The sequence below is a fragment of the Dermochelys coriacea genome, chromosome 9 (genome assembly GCF_009764565.3).
Source record: "Dermochelys coriacea isolate rDerCor1 chromosome 9, rDerCor1.pri.v4, whole genome shotgun sequence".
Lineage (NCBI taxonomy): Eukaryota > Metazoa > Chordata > Testudines > Dermochelyidae > Dermochelys > Dermochelys coriacea.
In genome coordinates this window covers 69,602,861-69,626,579 of record NC_050076.1, presented here as the reverse complement: position 1 = coordinate 69,626,579, position 23,719 = coordinate 69,602,861, and the positions used below count along the sequence as shown (strand labels likewise).

At 41.3% G+C, this 23,719-nt stretch overlaps 1 long non-coding RNA gene across 3 annotated transcripts in view; it reads right to left on the bottom strand.

Annotated features, from left to right (window-relative positions):
- LOC122455864 overlaps positions 1-23,719 on the bottom strand; it is an 88,630-nt gene that overhangs the window by 24,627 nt on the left and 40,284 nt on the right. For all 3 annotated transcript variants that reach the window (XR_006274365.1, XR_006274366.1, XR_006274364.1), the window contains exon 3: positions 2,209-2,369. This is a non-coding gene — a long non-coding RNA (uncharacterized LOC122455864). The remainder of the gene's footprint in view (positions 1-2,208; positions 2,370-23,719) is intronic.

Below are 23,719 nucleotides of genomic sequence, written 5' to 3'. Positions count from 1 at the left end.
ACAATCATGAGTGGTATAGAGAAAGTAAATAAGGAAGTGTTATTTACTCCTTCTCATAATACAAGAACAAGGAGGCACCAAATTAAATTAATAGGTAGCGGGTTTAAAACAAACACAAGAAAGTATTTTTTCATGCAACACACTGTCAATCTCTGGAACTCCTTGCCAGAGCGTGTTGTGAAGGCCAATACTATAACAGGGGTCAAAAGGGAGCTAGATAGATTCATGGAAGATAGGTCCATCAATGGCTATTAGCCAGGATGGGAAGGAATGGTGTCCCTAGCCTCTGTTCGCCAGAAACTGGGATTGGGTGACAGGGCATGGATCACTTGATGATAACCTATCTGCTCATTCCCTTTGGGGCACCTGCCATTGGTCACTGTCAGAGGACAGGATACTGGGCTTGATGGATCTTTGGTCTGACCCAGTATGGCCGTTCTTATGTTAATAGGATATGGCCTTTAATATAATGGAGACTAAGTTTGTGGACTATCTTAATCTAAAACATTTATGACAAAGTTCCTCCTCTGCCTTGGTGGGTCCTGCACTTATTGGCGGATTTGCTCGCCTCAGAGGTTCACGGCAGCTCTCAGTTTGGCCACTTTCGTGGCTCAAATCTGCCATTCACTCAGTTAGCCTCATCACCGGCCAGCCTGGGGAAAAGGAAGAAGAACAATCCCCGCAGTCTCTGCTGATCCACCTAGTGGATCGGGGAACAGGCCAGAGACCTTCCCCTCTGGTGGAACCCACAGTCCAGGTCAACTCTTCCAGTATCAAGTAGGGAGTTGGGGGATGAAGGGAACCCGGGCCCGCCCTCCACTCCGGGTTCCAGCCCAGGGCCCTGTGGATTGTAGCTGTCTACAGTGGCTCCTGTAACAGCTGCGTGACAGCTACACCTCCCTGTACTACTTCCCCATGGCCTTCTCCCAACACCTTCTTTATTCTCACCATAGGACCTTCCTCCTGGTGTCTGATAATGCTTGTACGCCTCAGTCCTCCAACAGTATGCGTTCTCACTCTCAGCTCCTAGCGCCTCTTGCTCCCAGCTCCTTACATGCACCACAAACTGAAGTGAGCTCCTTTTTAAACCCAGGTGCCCTGATTAGCCTGCCTTAATTGTTTCTGGCAGTTTCTTGATTGGCTGCAGGTGTTCAAATCAGCCTGCCTTAATTGTTTCCAGAAAGTTCCTGATTGTTCTGGAACCTTCCCTGTTACCTTACCCAGGGAAAAGGGACCTACTTAACCTGGGGCTAATATATCTGCCTTCTAGCACTCTCTTGTAGCCATCTGGCCTGACCCTGTCACACATTATAATGTATTGTTTTACAGCTTGTTCTAAAAGTGGTTCTCTGAGCTTTTTCATGACTGACTGTAAAATAAATAGACTCATAGAATTATAATGAAATAATTCCATGTCTGATTTACAAGTGTGAAAAGAAAGCAGTAGACTTGCAATGACAAGCTGTCAGGTTTCACAGAGTAACAAAGATCAGGATACATGTCTGGCTTAAATATTGTAAAATAAAGAGGACCCAATTCAAACTGTGGGTGAAGGGCCTGCATGTTGTCAAGTTTGAGTTACAGGAAAACAGAAAAGTGTCACAAACTAATTAAATTCTATTCATCTCTGACTTTGGAACTTCGAGACAGGTTTGTAATGAAAACTTTTTTTATTGCCTTCTATAACTTTGCCAAATGATCTGAGGCTTGAAAAATCCCAGATCTCTTGGAACAACTATGCCCCATTGAGAGTTCACAAAATCAAGTATTTTATCACACATGGAGAGCCGAGACTCCCCAGCAGATTATTTCAAAATGAGGCATAAAGAGGACAGCAATTTCTTAACTGAATGGGTCCTTCAACATATAGGGTTTTGAAGCTAAGACCTTGATATGCAACTGGAACTGGATGTCACTAGTGCAATGTTCCTTATGGACTCATGGTCATCCACCCCATTCAAGGAGTGGAAGGCACATTCTGCTAGCTGGAGCTTCTGGGAGCTCATCCATGGCATCCCCAGGGAGTTCTCATTAAAGTAATATAAACCAGAGGTGAAAAAGCATGACGACTATGGTGAAGTTCATGAGCCACAAGAAATAATCAAACTTTCATCAGCCATGTCAAGTGAGAAAAAAAAATTCAAACCACCACTGCAGCCCAGGGTTCTAGAAGATGGAAGTAAACAACAAGACATTGGTATTGCTTACCTTTTGGGAAAAAAGGCAGAATTACATGCCCAGTGAAATATGCAGGCATAATCTTCCTCTGTCCCTCTGCATGGACCCCTTCATCCACAGTTATCTCCATTTTGTCCAGGTTTCAGCCTCAGACACATTTCTTCCATTGAGATCCAAAACACAGTAACCTGCTGAGAAAGCAGAGAAACATAGTTTGTTCACATATTGGAGACAGCTCCTTATAGAATGATTGGATCATAGAAACGTAGGCTTAGAAGGGATCTTGAGAAGTCATCAAGTCCAGTGCCCTGTGCTGTGGCAGGACCAAGTAAACACTAAACATTTACTCTTTCTCAGTGTTGCATGTACACTTGTAATGTTTTTCCTTCCACTCCATACCTTCATCCTTTACCATGTTTAGGTGCAATTTCACTCCCACTGAAGAGAATAGGAGTTAGGTTGCAGGGATGTGCCTTGGTCATCATTTAGCCACAGAGTTTCCCAAGGCCATCAAATCCCCTCTGTTACATCAATCTCATCCAGTTGAGTGATGAGCTAACAGAGAGACTGGTACACAACTGAAACACAGATCAAATCCATTGAATTCTGTTGAATAATGATGAAATAAGTGACCATCTTTCATTCTATTGTCACAAATCACTATTAGTGTTGTAAAATTGTCATTCATATTATAGTCCTCAATGTCAATATTTTTTTAAACAAATGAAGGTCCTGCCTATCCACTCTAAGGCGCTTGGTGCTTTAGTTAGTGCTTGAATTATTCAATTAAATACCCCTGTACACATGTACAGCATTTATTCATAACATATTAATGATTTACATTAATGACTGAAATCCTGACAGTCATTTCTAGGCAACTGAAATCCTGACACCTAATTAACAAACAGGAAAAGACATCTGCAAGTAACATAGGGTAAGTGAGAACCAGCCATATATGTATTTTTATCATTAAAGCTGACATAAACTAGAAAAAAATCCAGTGATTCAAATTAAGGTGGACACTTAATCTTTAATCAGTGCCATAGTACCTTCTGTGTTTGCTCTGGTACATTTCTCTGTAGAAAGGTCAAGCTCCTTCCAAAGCAAAGAAACCAAAATAATCAAAATCACAGAAGCTTTCAAATACCTTGCACATCAATATGTTAAATTAATTTCAATTAATTAACTGAAATTTATATACTCTACATTACAAATTGTTACACAGACCTGCTGCATAGGCACTTTTGGAAACAGAATTAATTCTCTGTTTAAAAAGTGGTTCACAGGAATACGGCTGTAATAGTGGTCAGATTCATTTGCCATGATAAGGCCATACCCTGCATGGCTTGTGCTCAAGGATTCTAAAGACCCCTCAGAATTGGGTCCTTATAGATAACCCTCTCTTCAGTAAATTAAAGAGCATGCACTTCTTAAAAATCTTCCTTACATTCAGTTATATGCTCTCTAAAGAGTATTCCATGATTTTCAGGTGAGAAAATCTCTCAATTTTGTAATCATTGGTATCTTTGTCCATGTACTCATATTAAGGACTTCATCTGCTGTCAAAGAAGGAAACTTCTTAAATTGAAAGTCAGGCTGCAAAGTTAGGTAGACTGAATGTGCATGTTTCTAAAGAAACAACAAGCTTAAAAAAAAGAGAAAAAATCAGTATAAAATTGTCAGAGAACCTAGTTGGAAAAAGACACACCATTTTCTTTTATTCAGAATATTTCTAACTGTTCTCTGTATCTAAGCAACAGTGCACGGTGGAAGACTTGGATTTAAAAGAAGCCATAAGACCTAGATTCATTAGAACTGTGAAGACTGAAAAAGGGTCACACAAAAGTAGATCTAGTTCATGTCTTTCTGTAGCATGCCAGAAAGCATTACGTAGAGAGGCCTTGATCTTAGAGCTAAACATATCCTCCCATTTAGGAGCTGGAGAATACTGTGTATGCAGTGTCATTGCACCTTGCCAAAGTGTAACTATAAGTGGCTGGAGGGAAGGATGATGCAGAGGAGCACAAAGAAACTGTTGACCCACAAGAATGAATCGAGAGAATGAAGTTTCTAGGCAACTGTCCCAATAGTCCACAATTTTCTCCTGTCTGTAAATATGACATTTTGGGGTACAATCCAGATCAGTGAGGGGCCGTATCATGCTTGCCCTGCAACCTGGGGTGCCTCACAATGCTTTGCTACTGTATCTCCCACCTGAGCTGCTCACACACAGACAAACAGCATGAAGGTCATACCTTGAGTGTATGTGTATAGCCACAGCCCTGCTCCAGCAGCTCTGGCCCCAGCAGCCTTGGCACTACTTGAGGGTGACCTCAACACACTCCCAGTCCCAGATTTTCCCCATTTTGCCCTGTCCAGCCCTCTCCTGGAGAGTCCAGATATGTGAGGTCCATTGCCTTGCTAATCGGATCGGTGTACAACAGTCCGTTACCTGAAATAAAGTTACCCAAACAATTTACAATGCTGCAATAGTTTTAATTAAAGACTAAAACAAGTGTATTTAACTATAAAAGAGATAGAATGTAAGTACAAGTATAAGACAAAGTCAGAAATAGTTACAAGAGAAATAAAGATAAAACAGTTTCTGTGCTTAACCAACTAGACTTGGTTCAAGGGGAAGTCCTTTACCACGTGTTTCCAGTAACATTGCTGACCAAACTCTCAAGCCAGGGTCAGCTCCCAAAGTCCAACAACTGTTTTTGTCTTTTTAGATGAAAAGAGAGAGCTGGATAGGGAGAGAGATCTCGGGGTGTTTTTGCCTCTCACTTTTATAGTCCGGTCCCTCTTGGAGATGAATTTTCCTGAAAGTTACCACTCAAACCCAAGTTTTTTCAAAACAGTAAAAGAAAATGGCATGGTGTCTGATGGTGAAAGAAGTTACATGCTGTTTCTTCGCACCTCTGTTTGCTGAAAAATGAAGATTTTCCTTGTCACCCATCTTCCCTTTCTCCTTGTCTGAGGACCCTGTTAACAACTTACATGTAAACTGAGGTAAACATACACTCCTTTAAGACCTGCTTGACCACTCATGCCTAATTGGGCTACATGGGTTTGAACATGTGCTACCATCATCATTTAAAGGGAATGTATAACTTTACATATAATGCTGCTACACACTTCATCATACTATTATTGACTAGTGAGTTATCAGTTTTCAAATGATACCTCACAAGACATATTTTGTACTAAGGTTATTACAATAGTTTGTATGGCGTGAATATGGGGCTGCATTCGGTCACAATAATGCAATGCTTGTCCTTAGTAACTGCTATAATAATATTACCAAACTCTTACATTGCACTTTTCATCAGCAACTCTCAAAAGCACTTTACAGAGGTGAGGCTCCCCATTTGACAGAGGGGATACAGGCTCAGAAAGGCAGGTGAAGTGACTTGTGCAAGGTCACGCAGAAGGCCCAGACAGAACTGTTTCCTGAGCCCCAGACCAGTGCTCTATGCTCAGCCTCCCAATATGTACAGGGTTCTCTCTACAGTAGAAGGACTAGAGAAACTATATACCTCTATAGCTGGGTTCTCTGTTTTACTTTCCTGGTGACAATTGTTCTGCTCTGACCCCAAAAACTTTATGGAGCTATTAAAATAAAATCATGAGTGGGAACATTTCTGGATAAGAAAGAGGTATGCTAAAACTCAGTGGGAAGAAAATAAGTAAGTAATTATATACTTCAAAGCTCTTGTGACACAGTGATTTCACTGTGTAAAGAGAATGGGGGAAATATTCAACAGATGTGCAAAGCAGTGCACCTGCTAATATAACAGTAACAGTAATTTAAAGGTAGATAAACTCTCCAGATTGCCATTTTTAGATTTGTATTTTGCACATTTTAGTCCCCAGTTTTAGCAGGGATGTCTGTCTACACTGAAAAGTATCTTCATATCTGCTTTCTTCCAATGGCATTCATCTTCCAGAAGCTTAAGCCAGACTCCAGTGGTGCAGAATGATTGGAAATTTTTTCTCCTCCTGTGAAGGACAAGTCAACCATCTATCTTAAAAGCAGAGAATATCAACCCCTCCCCTTCTGTGATCTGCAACAGATAGGCAGAAATTTAACACATTTTGATTGAGAGTTTTAGCATCATCTTAAATTAATCTTTGGAATTAGTGTATATGGGCATCTATGCATGAATGGACCAGTGCTAGGACATGGATCTATGGGGATGATTCCAAAATACAGGCAATACTATTCTTCACAGATAGTCTATACAAGGAAGGTACAGTGACAAGTGAGAGAACAACTTGGTTGTTGTGCCAACCTGGAAGTAATGACAAGATCTGGCCAAGTACTAAGTGCCAAGTACCACAAACATCCTCAAATTTCATTGACTCCAATGGATTGCAGCAGCTCAGCAAATGGATTTGTAGCAGAGGAACAATCAAATGCCACTCTCAGGCAGCATATGTGGGTCAAGTGACTTGCACTCAATACCCCTAAAAGGTTATGGGACCTATACATGTTTGAAGCAGGGCAACTATAGAGTGAAACAAGGCTTTGGGAAGAACAAAGAGCTATGGAAAGAGTCAGAAATAGTGCCAGAATGGATAGTGAGACAGAGGTTTATTTGACTGCTTCTCTCCATTGATTTTATTTAATCATGACACTTACGGAGTTTTATTTTGTCACATCATTTGCCTGGCTAAAATATCCCCAGGGTTACACATTAAAGCTGAAGTCCTACAATGAGCTTTGTGGAGGAAAATTCACATTGTGTCACTGAGTTTTACATGTAGGATTTCTCAAAATTTGAAAATACTATCCTTTATATGTTACAATGGGACTGGCAGCTACTTCTACAGTTACAGTTGCTAAACAGGTTTCAGAGTAGCAGCCGTGTTAGTCTGTATTCACAAAAAGAAAAGGAGTACTTGTGGCACCTTAGAGACTGAAGTGAGCTGTAGCTCACGAAAGCTTATGCTCAAATAAATTTGTTAGTCTCTAAGGTGCCCTTAGTACTCCTTTTCTAGTTGCTAAACAGTTTCCATAATAAAGCCTTGTTTTCAAACTCTCATGCTGCAATATATAACAAAGGAAGATAGTCTCATGGGGCTGTGTGTGAATACAAGGTGATTATTACTTAAGTTAGAAGTAATCATTAATTATTGTCTTATATGTATATGTCACATTTTATTTGGAAGGATCCCAATGCACTTTACCGGCTACGTTTACAAGTATCACTTCCCTCACCATGGAAAAGCAACTCTCTCTGGGGTGGAATGCAGCAGCTGTTTATCAGAGAGCAACAGTTTAGCACCACAAGTGAACATTATATTGTATACAGTTGAATCTATGGGGGGAATTTAGGTAGGCAAAAAGTGGTGACAAAGTGATATATGCATACGCTTAATTTTTCAATCTATATTACAAAAGGGCACATACAACCTTAATTCTACCCAAACAATATGTGAGGTACACAAACAGACAGATGTTCACACATTATGAACTTCTCTCATGCCTGTAAATGAGGCACTAACTTTCACAATACAGATGAACATTATTCTACTATTCTGTACAGTTTACTAAAACCAACATGAATATGAAAACATTTGTACTTTGCAATATAGGCTTTGGGTTAAATTTTGCCCTCACTTATGCTCATCCAACTCTATTGACTGGTAGTTGCCATAAGGGCATCCAAATCTTAGGAATATTCTGTCCTTTTAGTGACTACCATAAAATACAGGGACCTTCCCCGCTTACTCTTCCTCTCCTTTGATACACTTATTGGATTTCTCTAATGATACCAAGTTTTATTCTACCTTTGTACCATGCAAACAGAGCTGAAGTGATTTGCCCCTCCGTTTATCCCCATGTGACAGATGGGGATAATTATGCTCATCTCTTTTGTAAAGCTCTTTGAGATCAGCTGCCACAAAGCACTATATAAGAGAGCTTTTTTATTATATGCCCACTTCACTTTCTTAAAAGCCTGTAAGAAGGAAGTGTGGTTCCCCGTTGCCCTGGAGAGGGATGAGCTCTGCCGGACACCAGAGTGGGCGGAGCCAGAGCAGTCCAAGCCCAGGCCCCAGAGGGTAGAGGCCAGACAGGAAGTATAAGAGCCCAGCCTCAGAGCTCACTCAGGAGACAGCTGCTGGAGAAGCCAGATGCCTCCAGCCCAGCTCCAGCTGGGGAGACTCCAACAAGCAGCGGCGGATCTGGAAACTGGCCTGACGGGCCAGTACTCAACACGGATCAGCGTGTGGGAGAGTTGCTGAGCCTACCCTCGCCAGCTACCCAGAAGAGTTGCAACGTCTACCCCTCGCCAGCTACCCTGAAGATCCAATGGTGATTGACCCCCTTGAGGACTCCACCTTGACTCAGGTACCTCCAGAGTGGGAGTTGGGAAGTAGCCCGGGGGCAGCCAACCCAAGTCTGGATGCACCACAGCCAGAACGCATGTCAATGTGTTGCGGCCAGGATCCCCACTGACACAACAGCGATCCTTTGGCCACTGCTAGGGCCCTGGACTGTGAAGCAGTGGAGTGGGAGGGCCTGCGTCCCTCCCGCCACCCAACGTGTGGGTGGCAGTCTCCCCCTCTCCCCAGCCCTCGGGTGTGCTACTTACCTGTGTTTGCTCAGCCTCTGCCTGAGGGCCTGAGCCCTGAACTCATCGCTGCCCCCCCACCGACCCAGGACCTGGGCTTGTTAACTGCTAACTGCTATTTGTGTTTGCTCAGCCCCTGACCAAGGGCCTGAGCTATGATTCTTTGCTGCCCCGCCCTGACCTAGGGCCTGGGCTTGTTATCTGCTAATTGTTACCTGTGTGTGTCAGCCCCCTGCCGGAAGGCTTGAGTCAGGACTCCTGCGACTCAACCAATTCCCCAAGGGGCCGTGCAAGGATTAAAGGAGGCTGTGTGGTTCCCCACCACCCTGGAGAGGGACGAAGCCCGACGAACCATCTCTACAAAGCCATTGATGGCAATGAATTATTGCTAGGCAACTCCTAGCAATATGCATGCTGCAACCTGTCACTGCTTTTCATGCTTCAGACAATTACTTCCATGCTTGAAACACCATAAACAAATTCTGCTAAGTTTCAAATATCCATTTGCATGGCTAACAATAGCATACCAGTAGTGATACCTCACATACACAATCATGTTGCATAACAGCATGATTTGACAGACACGAAATGAAATGGTGACCTAACTTACAGTAAGTGTGATTCTTTCGAGGTGTGTTGTCCATGTGGATTCCACTCTTGGTGCACATATGCCTTGTATGCCTAAAATCAGAATCTTTTGGCTGGAATATTTGTTGGGGTCATGCTTGAGTTCTCAGTGTTCTTGTGCCATGTACCAATGGCTTAAAGTTTGGAACAGGCCCAACTACCCTTCGTGGGTTGTGGAATCCATGTGGACAACACATCTCCAAGAACCAGATACTGTAAGGCAAGTAACTGTTTCTTATTCTTTGAATGACTGTCCATATATTCCACTCTTGGTGACTCACAAGCAGTATCCTGGTAACATAGAGGTGGATGTTCGAGTCTACCTAAACAAACATCGCAGTATAAATCTGCCAAAAGAAGCATCAGATCATGTTTGTTTCAATTAGAGAACAGTGCTTCATAGAGGTCTAGACTGAACCACACGTTGTTGCTCTGCATATTTCTGAAATAGGTATGCTTCTCAAGGAAGCAGAAGATGATGGCCGAGGATCTAAATTGGTTAGCTCATAACACTGTAATGCAACTGGACACCCATTTGAAAGCCTTTGGGTTGAAATAGTTTGCCCCTTTAACCTTTCTGCAAATGATATTGACTGTTTAAAGTCTTCTCAAGACTCTCTCACCCTGTAAATAGAACAGGAGTGTGCTAAGGACACATAAGGCATGCAGTCTAGCTTCTCCCTGACTTGTATGTGCTTTGAGAAGGAAAACTGCTTAGTGTAGCACTTGATTCAAATGAAAATCAGAGTCTACTTTATGGATGGGGTCTAAGTGTGACATTATTCTTATGGAAAATTGTATACTGAAGGTTTTTCATAAGAGCCTAAATTTTCCAAAATAAAGCAAAGACTATAAAATTATTTTAAACTACCAGTTGGCAGGAAAACCTACTCTAACTATATTAACACTAATCCTAATACTATTTATATACACACTATGTATAATTTTTTTTAGGAATTTTAGACAGGTGTTAAGGAGGAACTGAGAGGTGGTTGGGCCTGCTCCATCCTTAATGCCATTAGTGTAGGGCACAAGGACATTCAGGGCAAATGGGTGACCACTTCTGGCCAAAAGATTCCAATCTGAGTGCCTGGGACACATGCACATGAAGAATGGAATAGCTATGGACAATCACCTGATGGACAAACATTTTTTTCACAAGCTGAGACGTGTCTTATTCCCTGTCATGGTTACTTCTAAACATTTTAAGTGGGCCTCCATCTTTGGCTGCAAAGTTTAAGAGTATCCATGTAGACTTGCATACACAAAATCGGTGAGTGGGTGTGTAAATGCAGACTTGGTGAAGTCACAAATGGGCGGTGGGGGCGGGAGGTTTGCAGGTACAAATGAGTGCATTTGCAAGAGGCCTGCTCAAAAGTTGCCCCTAAAAGTCAGAGCCATGCAAACAACAGAATTCAGCTTGTGATGGAAAAGTTCAGTTCATGAGTGATTGTGAAACTGAACTCTTCCCCTTCACTCAATTATTTGAATATCAAGAACTCAGATCCTGAAGGAAACATGCCACTTGCTCTCATGATGCCCAATATCAGTCATTTTTGGAGGGGAAAGAGTTACCACCACCCTATTCAATGCCTCCTGACTCTCAAGAAGGTGTCAGCTGGCTGCTTCAGTATCTGTGATTGAGGAAGCAATCAGATGGGACTACTACCTTCCTCAATCAAAATAAAAAGCCTACTGGAGGATATCCAGAAAACAGCCCAATTCCATATGGGGTAGGGAATCCATTCCTTTCCCCCCACAGTCAGCTCAATAACAAGTCTCAGCAGAAGGGAGCATCTCATAAGGACCATCACTGCTTGCATATAGTTACACTGCCAGAGCACCTTGAGGAGGATGATACTCTTATCCAAGTCCATCTCACATACTAACCTTTTCAGCATGGTTGAATCAAAAAATGCAGCTATAAGGTTTTCAGTTGCAGATGCTTCTGATGTTACTGGAATGTTCAACATAAAGACATTCCAATATTTTAAATGGTTGAGAGTTGGGCAAAAAGCAAGCAAACAAAAAAACCTAGATCAAGAGCCATTTGATAGTTATTAGAATTCTAGAATTGAAATAACTTGAAAGACTTCAACAGTGACAGAATTTACTGCTTCATTGATGAATGTAGCCAAAGGCCACATCCATTAAGTTATTTAAAAACAAAAATACAACCATTTGTTAGGTTATTTTTTCCTTTTAGAGAACCCTCTGCACAGAAGTCATGTGGCAAAGTCCGAACAAGGTAAAGTTCTCCCTGTCTCTGGCAGTAGCTGCAATTCCCTCCCTTGTTGGAGAAAGGCTGTTCATAACCTGATCATGTCGGAAAGCCTACAAATTCCAGCTACCCTTGGAGAGCACATCCTTATGGCTGGCTGAGATAGAGGCAGGAGCTTTTTCCTCATCTACTCTTTGAGAATTAGCATCCTGGGCTCTCCTGAGATCATAAACTTGCTCTCCCTGGGGCCACTTCTCTCCTAGTAGCTGCCTCTTCGGTTTTCAGAAAAGCCCCAGGAATGGAGTGGCATGACCCTGGAGACTTCCATCTTCTGTCTTAAAGGGCCAATTTGCATTGTTATGCAGATCATTTCGCAGATTAAATAGTGAAGTGTGTGCAAATGAAACTTATGGAGTCAGGGAAATGAGAGTTGCTACACAGAAAAAAATGCAGAGGAAAGAAAGGAGAAGACATGCAAAGAAAAAGATGAAGAATGGGGAAAAAAGGGAATTCAGCATAAAAAAGAAACAGTGGACAGAAACAGCAATGACTGTAGAAGACAGCATATTATCCCAGTCAATGATGCTCAATGTTACAATAAGGCCTTGTCCACCTAAGAAAGTTACACCTGTTTTATACAAGCTGTTATTTTAAACCCATTTAGTTAAACCAGTGAAAAAGCAGAGACTTATTTCAGTTTATTTTATACTGATTGGGAATCTATTTGAGCAAAACCCAAATAAGCTGCTCAAATTCAAATAAGACTGTTCCTACAGGATTTGCACTGGTTTAACTAATGTCAGTCAAAAGAAATAAACTTTAGCTAAACCAGTGCAACTTTATTGTATAGACAAATCCTTAGCCACCGAACAAACAACAAATAGTGATAGTAACTAGATAGCTATTACAAGAGAGTCATACTTCACCTTTGATCTTTGTGCTAACTTCCCTCTGATGTCTGTGGGGCAAATGCACTGTGGATCAAGGGGAATATGGAGTCTAAGTGTATACCTGGCCCACAGACCATAATTAAAAATGGAATTTAGCCCTCTTCACAAAATGAGCTTGACTCCCTTGTTCCATAATACACATTAACCAACTATAGAAGTGGCAGGGGTTGGGAGTGAGAAGCCACTCTCAAAATGTCTGCATTAAATTTCCTAGTTGACCGACTTTGCAAATTCTGCTCTTTCCAGATACAATATAAAAGCTTTCTGTAATTTGCAGGGACCCTGAGGGTTAACAGTGCCTTTCTTTTTAGTTAAGGAGGTCAGAGACAAGGGATCTAATGCATGGGAACTGTGTTTTAGACGTTCCTACCTCTGATATCATGTTCTAGTTCATTAGTATATAAAAATTAATCTGGTAAAGAAAGAAAGCTTTTGGGTCTGCCTCTAGCCTACAATGACAAAGTGTTCACTCCTATTTGATCATCACTTACCACTTCAGCTAATTTGACAGTTGATTATCACTCTTTTGTTATGTTGTGAGGTTACTGTTTATATCTATTGGACAAAGACAACTTATATTTGTTCAGCTAATAATTTTGGTTGAAAGGAAGATTTAAGATTCTAATTCTACAGCTTACTATTTTTCTCCCTGTGTACAGAAAGGAGTGTTGTGCTGTATACATCATGTAGAGCCTGTGAATTTCTCTTGGCTTTGATGCTGTAAAATTCTTGTGTCTGTTGGATGTTTTGATCCTTTATCACATCTCCACAATTTATTCACTACTAAACTCCTATTCTCAGAGGGAGTCATGAATTCAGATTTAAAGACAGAATGTCTCTAAATGTTTATTCCACTAGTTCAGATTTAGGGCTTCTTTGTTTAGAACAGTCCTTTGTGGTTTTACTTCACAGGCTGGGGCTATTGTAGGTTTTGTTCAGTGAAGTATAGTGTACTGGTTGTTCTTTGGTTGAACAGACAGATGGGAAAGCTGTAGTGAAATGCTAAACTGTTGACTAACAGACTGCTGTCTGCTTCTGCTTCCTACCTCAGCAAAATATCCTGTGGATCTAGGATTTGATGATATGGACCTAGAGAAATACAAAATATGATTTTAAAATGTACAATGTAAATTAATTAAAACACAAACAATCCAATGGGAACCGTATACCAAGAGAGCTACCTATTTCTGCAGGGTGGGTGAAGGTGAAAATTAGAATATTCATTTAAGAGGGCCAATACATAGGTTTTTAGACTTTGAAAAAAAATACTTGTATGGTAGTTAATCTGGTTATGGAAGGGTCCTTTGGGAGAGCTGTGGTGATCAGCCAGTGAAAGCCAATTTGCCCTCTCCCTTAATTTCTTTAATTAGAGTCAATTCTTGGGGCAGAGTAGCTTGATAGGAATCAGACACTGGTGTTGGGCTGAGATTGCTGTTTATGACTGCCTCTGTTCCAGGACTGGTGTACGTGTGTAAATAAAACAAGTTACAGTGGAAATATACCCAGACTCTACATCACTGATTTTAACTCCACAGAGAAGACGACTTGCCAGGTCCTTGAATTCTGCTACAGCTCAGCAGAGAAGCAATGCTTGTGTTAGAAAAAGGACAATGGTATTGGAAGAAAGAGCAATGATACTCATCATAAGAGTGGGAATAAGTAAAATGAAAAGAACTATGGAGAAGAAGAAGATAAAAATGTTAGAGAGAGGAACAATTTATCTGTTTGCCCCAATGAAGGTACATACAATATATCAAACACAAAATGGAATTATAAGGTGGGGTGGTGAGGAAATAAATATATATATAAAGCCAACTTTAGAAAGCATTTCAGAAGATGTAGAGAAATGCATGATTCATTGAAAACTGATGTTCAGTGTATTGTTTAGTGCAGGACAGCACTGTTGTCATTAACATTGATGTCTTATTACATTTAAGGAGAGGTATTAAAAAGATCTCTTTTTTGTAAGCATCAACTGTTTTAATTAAGTGTTGCATTTCCCTTTCACAGTATGCTATTTATTTACTACCCACATCTTGACTAGTCTTTTAGTTTTATGAAATTGTGCTGTTAATAAAATCCAGCATAGGGTAATTTGAATGTATACAGATTTTCAAAAAGTGTTTTTTTTTTCTACTTTTATTCAAAGGCAATAGAAGTTTTCCTCCAGAAAGTAAGGACTGAATAAATACCCCTGGGCTAGGTACATAGTGACAAATGCACTTGACTAAATTGGTTTGAAAAGGATTATGTCTTGCTGACTACATAATACATAATGCATCCGATGAAGTGAGCTGTAGCTCACGAAAGCTTATGCTCTAATAAATTTGTTAGTCTCTAAGGTGCCACAAGTACTCCTTTTCTTTTTGCGAATACAGACTAACACGGCTGCTACTCTGAAACCTGACTACATAAGGAACTCTGATGAATTTCTTCCATGATGCAGGAAGGATAATTATATTTGTTTCATGGAAAAAACACATGCACATTAGGAACTAGTTTCCCTATGTGGGATTTAAGTCAATTCCCATTAGTATTGATAATAGTTACCCTCATAAATCTCTATGCATTGATTGCCGAGAGAACTAACAATGTATAAAATGCATTGATTTCCACTATATAACAACCTCCATTCAAATGGATAGATAGTGTAAGTTAAAAGACTCCATACAGAGATTTCAAGTATATTAAAAATTGGTTCTGTGAGTTACCCAATCTATTTTTGACAGGGTTACAAGCTTGACAACTTCAATTGAGTCTTCCAAGTTTTGAAATTTCTTCTTCTTTTTTTTTTTAATTAAAATATCAGGGAGATTGCTATACTATGCCTAGTTCCTCTTAGTGGACTATCGAATCTTATCTGCCTCCTTACTATGCATAGTTTCCTTTAGATGCAGGACAAGCTTCAACTTGGGCTGTCAGAGTAACAGCAGGAGAACACTGCTATGATGAAACATTTTAAAAATGATAAATACCCCACCTATTACGAGGCTGAAAATAAATAGTCACCCACAGAGAACAAGATTATTTGAAATATAGCCCTCCATGATCAGTGCAGATCATCCCCTATGGTGCAGAAATCTTCCAAAATGGATTGTAACCACTTAGTTCTTTTCAGAATGTACTACTGCCATCATATTAAAGGACATTTATGAAGGGTAAATAACGGTCCAGAATAACAAATAGGAACCAGTAAGCCATACCGATAGAATAGTAAAAAACTGAAGAGACTAATTGCTACGTAGTAACAATACAGTGTATTCAAAAATAAGCCAATAGGGGTCATCTTGTATCTTAAAAGATACAAGACAGGGGAACATTAAGATACTGCAAAATGAATCAGAAATAAATGTACAGAGCTAACTACCTCAGTCTTTCATATTAACACCCTGTAACTCCTTGAAGTCTTACCTTCTCCATACGTCAGTGTGACCAGGGTCCCAGCGGGCACACTGAAGTTACTCAGTTAGGGCAAACTGCAAAAGAATGGGGCAGGCAATCCCCAAGGCTGGTGGATATTCCATTATTTAGATTACCAAGCCAGCACAAAACAGCTTCTACAATACCTGGTTACACTGAAGCCAGAAACAGTTCCCTTACAGCAACGCAGCCTTGGTCGGCCTCCCAGACAGCCAAGTCAAATATGAAAGTTCTACCAATCCTAAAGGATCGGACCCGTTACCTCCCAAGTTAATGAATATTCCAGATCTTACCCAACTACACACTTATAGCCAATTCTTATTAACTAACCTAAAATTTATTTAAAAAAGAAAAGAGAGAGAGTATTGGTTAAAAGATCAGTATACATACAGACATGAGTACAATTTTGAGACCATTTACATCGCAGAGATGGTGAGCTTTGTAGTTGCAAAGAGTCCTTTCAGAATTAGTCCATAGGTTATAGTCCAATGTTCATATCCAGGGTGATCCAGGTTGGACTGGAAATCTCAGTCTTATGATGCAAGCTTCCCCTGCATAAAGCATTAAGCAGATCTGAGATAAAAAAGGATCAAGACCCAAGAGTTTTTTATACAGTTCTAGGCCTTCTCTTGACAGTTCAGAGTCCTTAGCTGAAGAACAGGAAATCATCCCGACTTTGAAGTAGATCTAAGCAAACAAAAACTGGTTGGAAAATCATTCCCAGAGAGTAGTTATCAGTGGTTCACAGTCATTCTGGAAGGGCATAATACGTAGGGTCCCACAGGGATTGGTTCTGGATCAGTTCTATTCAATATCTTCATCAGTGATTTAGATAATGGCATACAGAGTACACTTATAAAGTTTCTGGACAATACCAAGCTGGAGGTGCTTTGGAGGCTTGCAAGTGCTTTGGAGGATAGGAGTAAAATTCAAAATTATCTGGACAAACTGGAGAAATAGTCTGAAGTAAATAGGATGAAATTCAATAAGGACAAATGCAAAGTACTCCACTTTGGAAGGAACAATCAATTGCACATACACAAAATGGGAAATGACTGCCTAGGAAGGAGTACTGAGGAAAGGGATCTGGGGGTCATAGTAGATCACAAGCTAAGTATGAGTCAACAGTGTAACACTGTTGCAAAAAAAAAAAAAAAAAAAAAAAAAGCAAACATCATTCCGGAGTATATTAGCAGGAGTATTGTAAGCAAGACACGAGAAGTAATTCTTCCACTCTATTCTGTGCTGATTAGGCCTCAACTGAAGTAGTGTGTCCAGTTCTGGATGCCACATTTCAGGACAGAGGTGGACAAATTGGAAAAAGTCCACAGAAGAGCAACAAAATGATTAAAGGTCTAACAAAAACATGACCTATGAGGGAAGACTGAAAAAATGGGGTTTGTTTAGTCTGGAAAAGAGAAGACTAAGAGGGGACATGATAACAGTTTTCAAGTATGTAAAAGGTTGTTACAAGGAGTAGGGAGAAAAATTGTTCTTCTTAAACTCTGAGGACAGGACAAGAAGCAATGGGCTTAAATTGCAGCAAGGACAGTTTAGGTTGGACATTAGGAAAAACTTCCTAACTGTCAGAGTGATTAAGCACACCACATAGGACGGTTGTGGAATCTCCATCATTGGGGATTTTTAAGAGTAGATTGGACAAACACCTGTTAGGGATGGTCTAGATCAGGGATGGGCAAAGCACGGCCCGCGAGCCGTTTTAAGCTGGCCCGCGAGCCACACCACGCGGCTCGGCCCCGCACTGGCTGGGGCGCGGGGTTGGGGCCGCCCCAAGCGGCTCGGCTCTGCTCCTGCACTCCGGCCAGGACGCTGGGTCGGGGGCCACACCACACGGTTCGGCCCCGCTCCGGCCGAGGCACAGGGTCAGGGCCACATCGCTTGGCTCAGTCCCACTACAGCGCTCCAGCCGGGGCGCAGAGTCAGGGGCCACAGCACACGGCTCAGCCCCACTCCAGACGGGGCGCAGAGTTGGGGCCACACCACGTGGCTCAGTCCCATTACAGCACTCCAGTTGGGGTGCAGGGTCAAGGGCCGCACCATGTGGCTCCCAGAAGCTGCGGTATGGCCCCACTCCAGCTTCTATGTGCTCCACTGGGAGCTGCAGGGGGGTGCCTGTGGATGGGGCAGCGTGCAGAGTCGCCTGGCTGTGCCTCTGCATAGGAGTCGGAGAAGGGACAAATCACTGCTTCTGGGAGCCGCTTGAGGTAAGTGTCACTCGAAGCCTGCAGCCCATGCCCCAACTCTCTGCCTCAGCCCTGATCCCCCTCCTTGATCACAGCCTGGAGCACCCTCCTGAACCCCAAACCCCTCGTGTCCAGCCCCACCCCAGAGCCCACACCCCCAGCCATAACCTACACCCCTTCCTGCATCACTGCACAAGCCTTTATTCCCCTCCCACCCTCTGAACCCCTCGGTCCCAGCCCAGAGCACCCTCCTACACCCCAAACTCCTCATCCTCATCCCCAGCGCCACCCCAGAGCCCGCAACCCCTCCCGCACCTCAACCCCAATTTTGTGAACATTCATGGCCAGCCATACAATTTCTATTCCCCTATGTGGCCTTCGAGCCAAAAAGTTTGCCCACCCCAGGCTAGATAATGCTTAGTCCTGCCTTGAGTGCAGGGAAATGGACTAGATGATCTTTCAAGGTTCCTTCCAGTTCTATGATTCTATTTCCTAAGCATCACTGGTAATTAGCTACATGGATTAACATAAGGCAATTGCCTGTTTTCCACCATTTGCAGGTGATATTCTATATACTTGTCATAACCATAGGGGTAGCCTAAATTCCTCCTTCCTGTAAGGGGTTAAGAAGCTCAAGTAACCTGGTTCACACCTGACCAAAGGAACCAATGGGGACAAAAGATACTTTCAAATCTGGTGGGGGGTGGGAGGAGGTTTTGTTTTGGGTTCTTTGTTTCTGTGGCCATTCGCTCTTGGGACTAAGAGGGACCGGACATCAATTCATGTTCTCCAAATCTTTCTGAACAAGTCTCTCTTATTTCAAACTAGCAAGTAACAGCCAGGCAAGGCGTATTAGTTTATCTTTGTTTTCTCAACTTGTGAATTTTCCCTTTCCTAGAGGGAGGTTTATCCCTGTTTTGTTGTAACTTTGAAACTAAGGCTAGAAGGGGTTCCTCTGTGCTCTTTGAAGGGTTCCTCTGCTACACTGTAAGGTTAACTACCAGCCTAAGTTTACAGAGGTGATTCTTTTACCTTTTCTCTTTAAAGAAAATCCTTCTTTTTAAGAACCTGACTGATCTTTCCATTGTTCTAAGACCTAGGAGTTTGGGTCTGTAGTCTCTTTTTAACCAACTGGTGAGGATATATGTTAGGATATAGATATTCAGGCCTGTCTGAAAAGGCCTATACTCTAAGAATTTAGGTGTATTCTTATCACTTGGCTAGTTATAGAGGTATAAAAGAGAGAATCAAAATCACTGTCTGCCAGCGTAAGGGCCTTCTCTTACTGTGACAGTCTGAGGCCCTGTGCTTAAGCCAAGATTTTTGGCTAAGCAGCAGAGGCAGCCATAAGCTGGGAAGCGAACGGTCACATCCTCACATTCCAACCTAGTCACATTGAAATAAGGTGCTATTGGGCTGTTACGAATACAATCCTGTCCTGATAATGCCTATCACCTCCAGAGAAAGGGAAGTGCCTAGAAGATGTAAAAGGAAACTTAGTTTGATAGCATCCTGTCTGGCAAGAACTCACTTATCAATAGCTGGGATGTGAAATCCTCACTTCTGTATTGTTTTATCATTATAGTTCCCACTTTGCTATTGTTTATTTGCATGGTCTCTCTGGTTCGCTGATTCTTTCTGGTAGCTGTATAATTAATTTTGCTGGGTGTAAACTAATTAAGGTGGTGGGATATAATTGGTTACATAATCATGTTACAATATGTTAGGATTGGTTAGTTAAATTTCAGTAAAATGATTGGTGAAGGTATAGCTAAGCAGAACTCAAGTTTTACTATATAGTCTGCAGTCAATCAGGAAGTGGGTGGGTGGGGGAAATGGGAACAGGGAATGGGGGGTGGGGAAATTGGAATCATGTTTTGCTAAGGGCACAGGTAAGGCTCTGGGGTATCAGAGCTGGGAAGGGGGACACTAAGGAAGGAAACTGGAATCATGCTTGCTGGAAGTTCACCCCAATAAACATCGAATTGTTCGCACCTTTGGACTTCGGGTATTGTTGCTCTCTGTTCACGCGAGAAGGACCAGGAAAGTAAGTGGGTGAAGGAATAAGCCTCCTAACAATATATGCTCAAAACCTTCCCCAGGAAAGGGGGTGTAGGCTTGGGGGAATATTTTGGAGGAATAGGACTCCAAGTGGTCCTTTCCCTGATTGTTAAATCACTTGGTAGTGGCAATGATCCCAGGGCAAGAAAGGAATCTGGCCTTGGGGAAGTTTTAACCTAAGCTGGTAAGAATAAACCTGGGGGCCTTTCATGCAGGTCCCCAAATCTGTACCCCAGAGTTCAGAGTGGGGAAGGAACCCTGACAATACTTCAAAAAAGAAATCAATACAGTGCTATCACTATATTTAGAGTTCATTTAAATGTTAAGATCTCCTTTTGATTTCTGAATTAACAGAGTACAGCATACACAGGAACTGTTCATCTCTAACAATATATAGGTTTCCACAAAAACACAAACATTATCTACCCATCACTCTGTAAAGGTTGAATTTGGGTCATTTGTCCAGCAGGATGCTTAACCCTTTCTGGACATGTACCACAGTCAGCATTAGCCTACATCAGCTTTCTTGCAGAACAATTAGAGAAAGGATCCTGCAGTTCTATTGGTTTTAGACCAATAGATCAACCTATTAATTCTGGTCCAGTTCTGCCTCCCTTGATGTCAGAAGTCAGACAGTGCTCATCCACAACAACAGGAACCACCACACAATTCACATCACCTCAAACAAAACTAACTTCATAAGCACACAGAGAAAATCCTGAAGTAATCAATACTTATATATCAGTACAACTCAGACTAAGAGCGCTAAAAACTTCATAGGCAGAGCAGGGCAGGGCAGGGCTCCTGTTACTAACCAGGGCACTGTTACCAAAAAGCCTTTCCCACTGTTCAGATGCTCTGCCTGCCTTAAATCTATACAATTTGTCATCTCAGGGACACAGATGCCACCGCTGCTTACACACAATGTACACATTTAAAAATATGTTATTCTAGTGCATGAAACGTGACACCACTTGCTCGAGTTCTAAACCAAACACAACATTTTAGTAAAGTTTTTGTAGTATTCGATAAAGATGCACATTATGTACATGAACTGTGACTGCAAAAGAAGCATTATGAAACTGATATACATTGCCATGGATTGACAGGACAAATCAGAAATAGGTACATTCCAAATTCAAATTGAAGTAAAAGTGCCCAGATCACATCACAGACAATTGGGGACTGTAGTAAAACTAATCAAGTTCTCTAGACAGAGTCTAGAGTCACTAATTCATATGATAACAACTTCACCTTTCTATTCTACAACCAAAAAGAAAAAAAAGTTACAAATCTAGGCTCAGCAGAACCAAGTAAAGCAACTTGGTCAGTGCCACATTTTTCTTTCTAATACTATTACAGTGCTATAACTATTTTAGTACTCCTGGAAATTTTGAACAGTGGCAACGTGTTTTTGAGTGGGCTGCACTTACAGTGAACATTGGTAAGACCAAGACTATGATAACTGAGGGAGGAGGACTTAGCATAAAGGACATCACAGGTAGAGAGCTTAGAAGAGTGAAAGAATTTAAATATCTAAGATCAATGATTGCTGACAATGGCTCCCTCCTGAGTGATGCCGGGCATCATACTAAAGCTGCTTGGTTCAAATGGCAGGAGATGACTCCAGTTCTCTGTGACGAAAAGATAAAGTTAAGCGGTAGAGTGTATAAAACTGTAATTCGACTGAATTTAATGCACGTATAGAGATTTGGCCAGCCACAAGAAAGAAAAACAATATGCTTCACACCACAGAAATGAAGATGTTGAGATGGTCAAACAGTTGGACACTCCATGACAGGAAATGAAATGATGTTTTATTGGGTCTAACATGGGTTGCTCCAATTGAAGACAAGTTGAGGGTGGCTAGGCTACATTGACCCGAGAGTTATATTGCAAGGATGGTTCTTGCAATGATGGTGAATGGAAGATGACCAAAGTGTATACCAAAGATTTGGTATACAGATGTGATATCAGCAGAGCTCAGAGACAGCAATCTGTATGACAGCCTCGCATACGATCATGAGGTTTGGAAGAATGCTATCAATGTGACTGGTTTCAGAGTAGCAGCCGTGTTAGTCTGTATTCGCAAAAAGAAAAGGAGTACTTGTGGCACCTTAGAGACTAACAAATTTATTAGAGCATAAGCTTTCGTGAGAATGCATCCGATGAAGTGATCTGTAGCTCATGAAAGCTTATGCTCTAATAAATTTGTTAGTCTCTAAGGTGCCACAAGTACTCCTTTTCTTTTTTATCAATGTGACTGACACTGAATAGAGAAGTGGCAAGAAAGAAGAGAGATGCTTGCAGTGCTCTACAAGTGTGGCAGCAATATAGTCCTGAGGGGAACAAATCACTCTAGTTTCCCATTGCACCACCTGCCGAGTGACAACTTTGTGTGAAGGTATTAAATGTGCCATGCAAACAAGCTATTGTTTTTCAAATTCTATTTCTGAGGCTAAACTCAGTTTCCAGTTTATAGGGCAAACACAACACTTTTAACTGGCAGTTTAGCAAAATGTTACAGCAACAGATTGTGCCCATTACTGTGATACACCTAGAACATCATTCTGTGCTAGTGTCTTTTACTGAACATTCAGAGTACTCCAAATGCCTATCAAATAATTCAGCAACACCACGGCTCCTGTTTGCATCTGCCCATGGCCTTTCCACTATTACAAAATCTGTAGAAATGTCACAAACTCTAACGGCTTTACACATGAGCCAGCTCAGGAGCTAACTCAAACACAGACGTTGACTGATATTACCTTTTCTCCTAATAAGAAACCCTTTCCTTAACAGAGGATATGTGATTTTCCCAAAAATAAACAAATAAAATAAAAACCCACTGTTATATAAAACAAAGCATCAAAACTCATTGTTTGTATCACATGCAAGTCTCTCCATTCAGTTATTGTCTCCCATAAGGTAGATGATCAAGATTTCACAATGAAGTTTTACTATTGTTTGATTGAGATTTTTCAGTGAGCAGTTTAATTACATACCAAGAGGAAAAATGGCACTTACTATGAGAATCTGAAAAAGGCATGAATTAGATTATTTAAAAGAAAAAAAAACAATACAATCCTTACCATTCTGCATCTCCGCTTATCGCAAACTTACATTCAAGCTTCCACTACAAATAATCTACAAGACACTGATATTTTACCCATATGGGCTTATTGGTACAGGAACCTCAGAAGCACACATGAGCATTCACCTAGCTCTCATACTAGAAATTCTTTCAGCCATTTCTGGATATCCAAATTAGAATCAATCTTCAATTGATTAACATCCTGACTCCTAAATACATAGAATACAAATGCAAATTGGTCATTTCCTATCAGATACCAAATTTCTGTTTTCTATTTGGATGTGTGATTTCTATATTCACACTCTGAGGGTCATGATCCAGCCTGCCTCCTGGCTAGGAGCTTGACCAATAAGATCAAGATATAGAGAAGTATCTCCTAAATA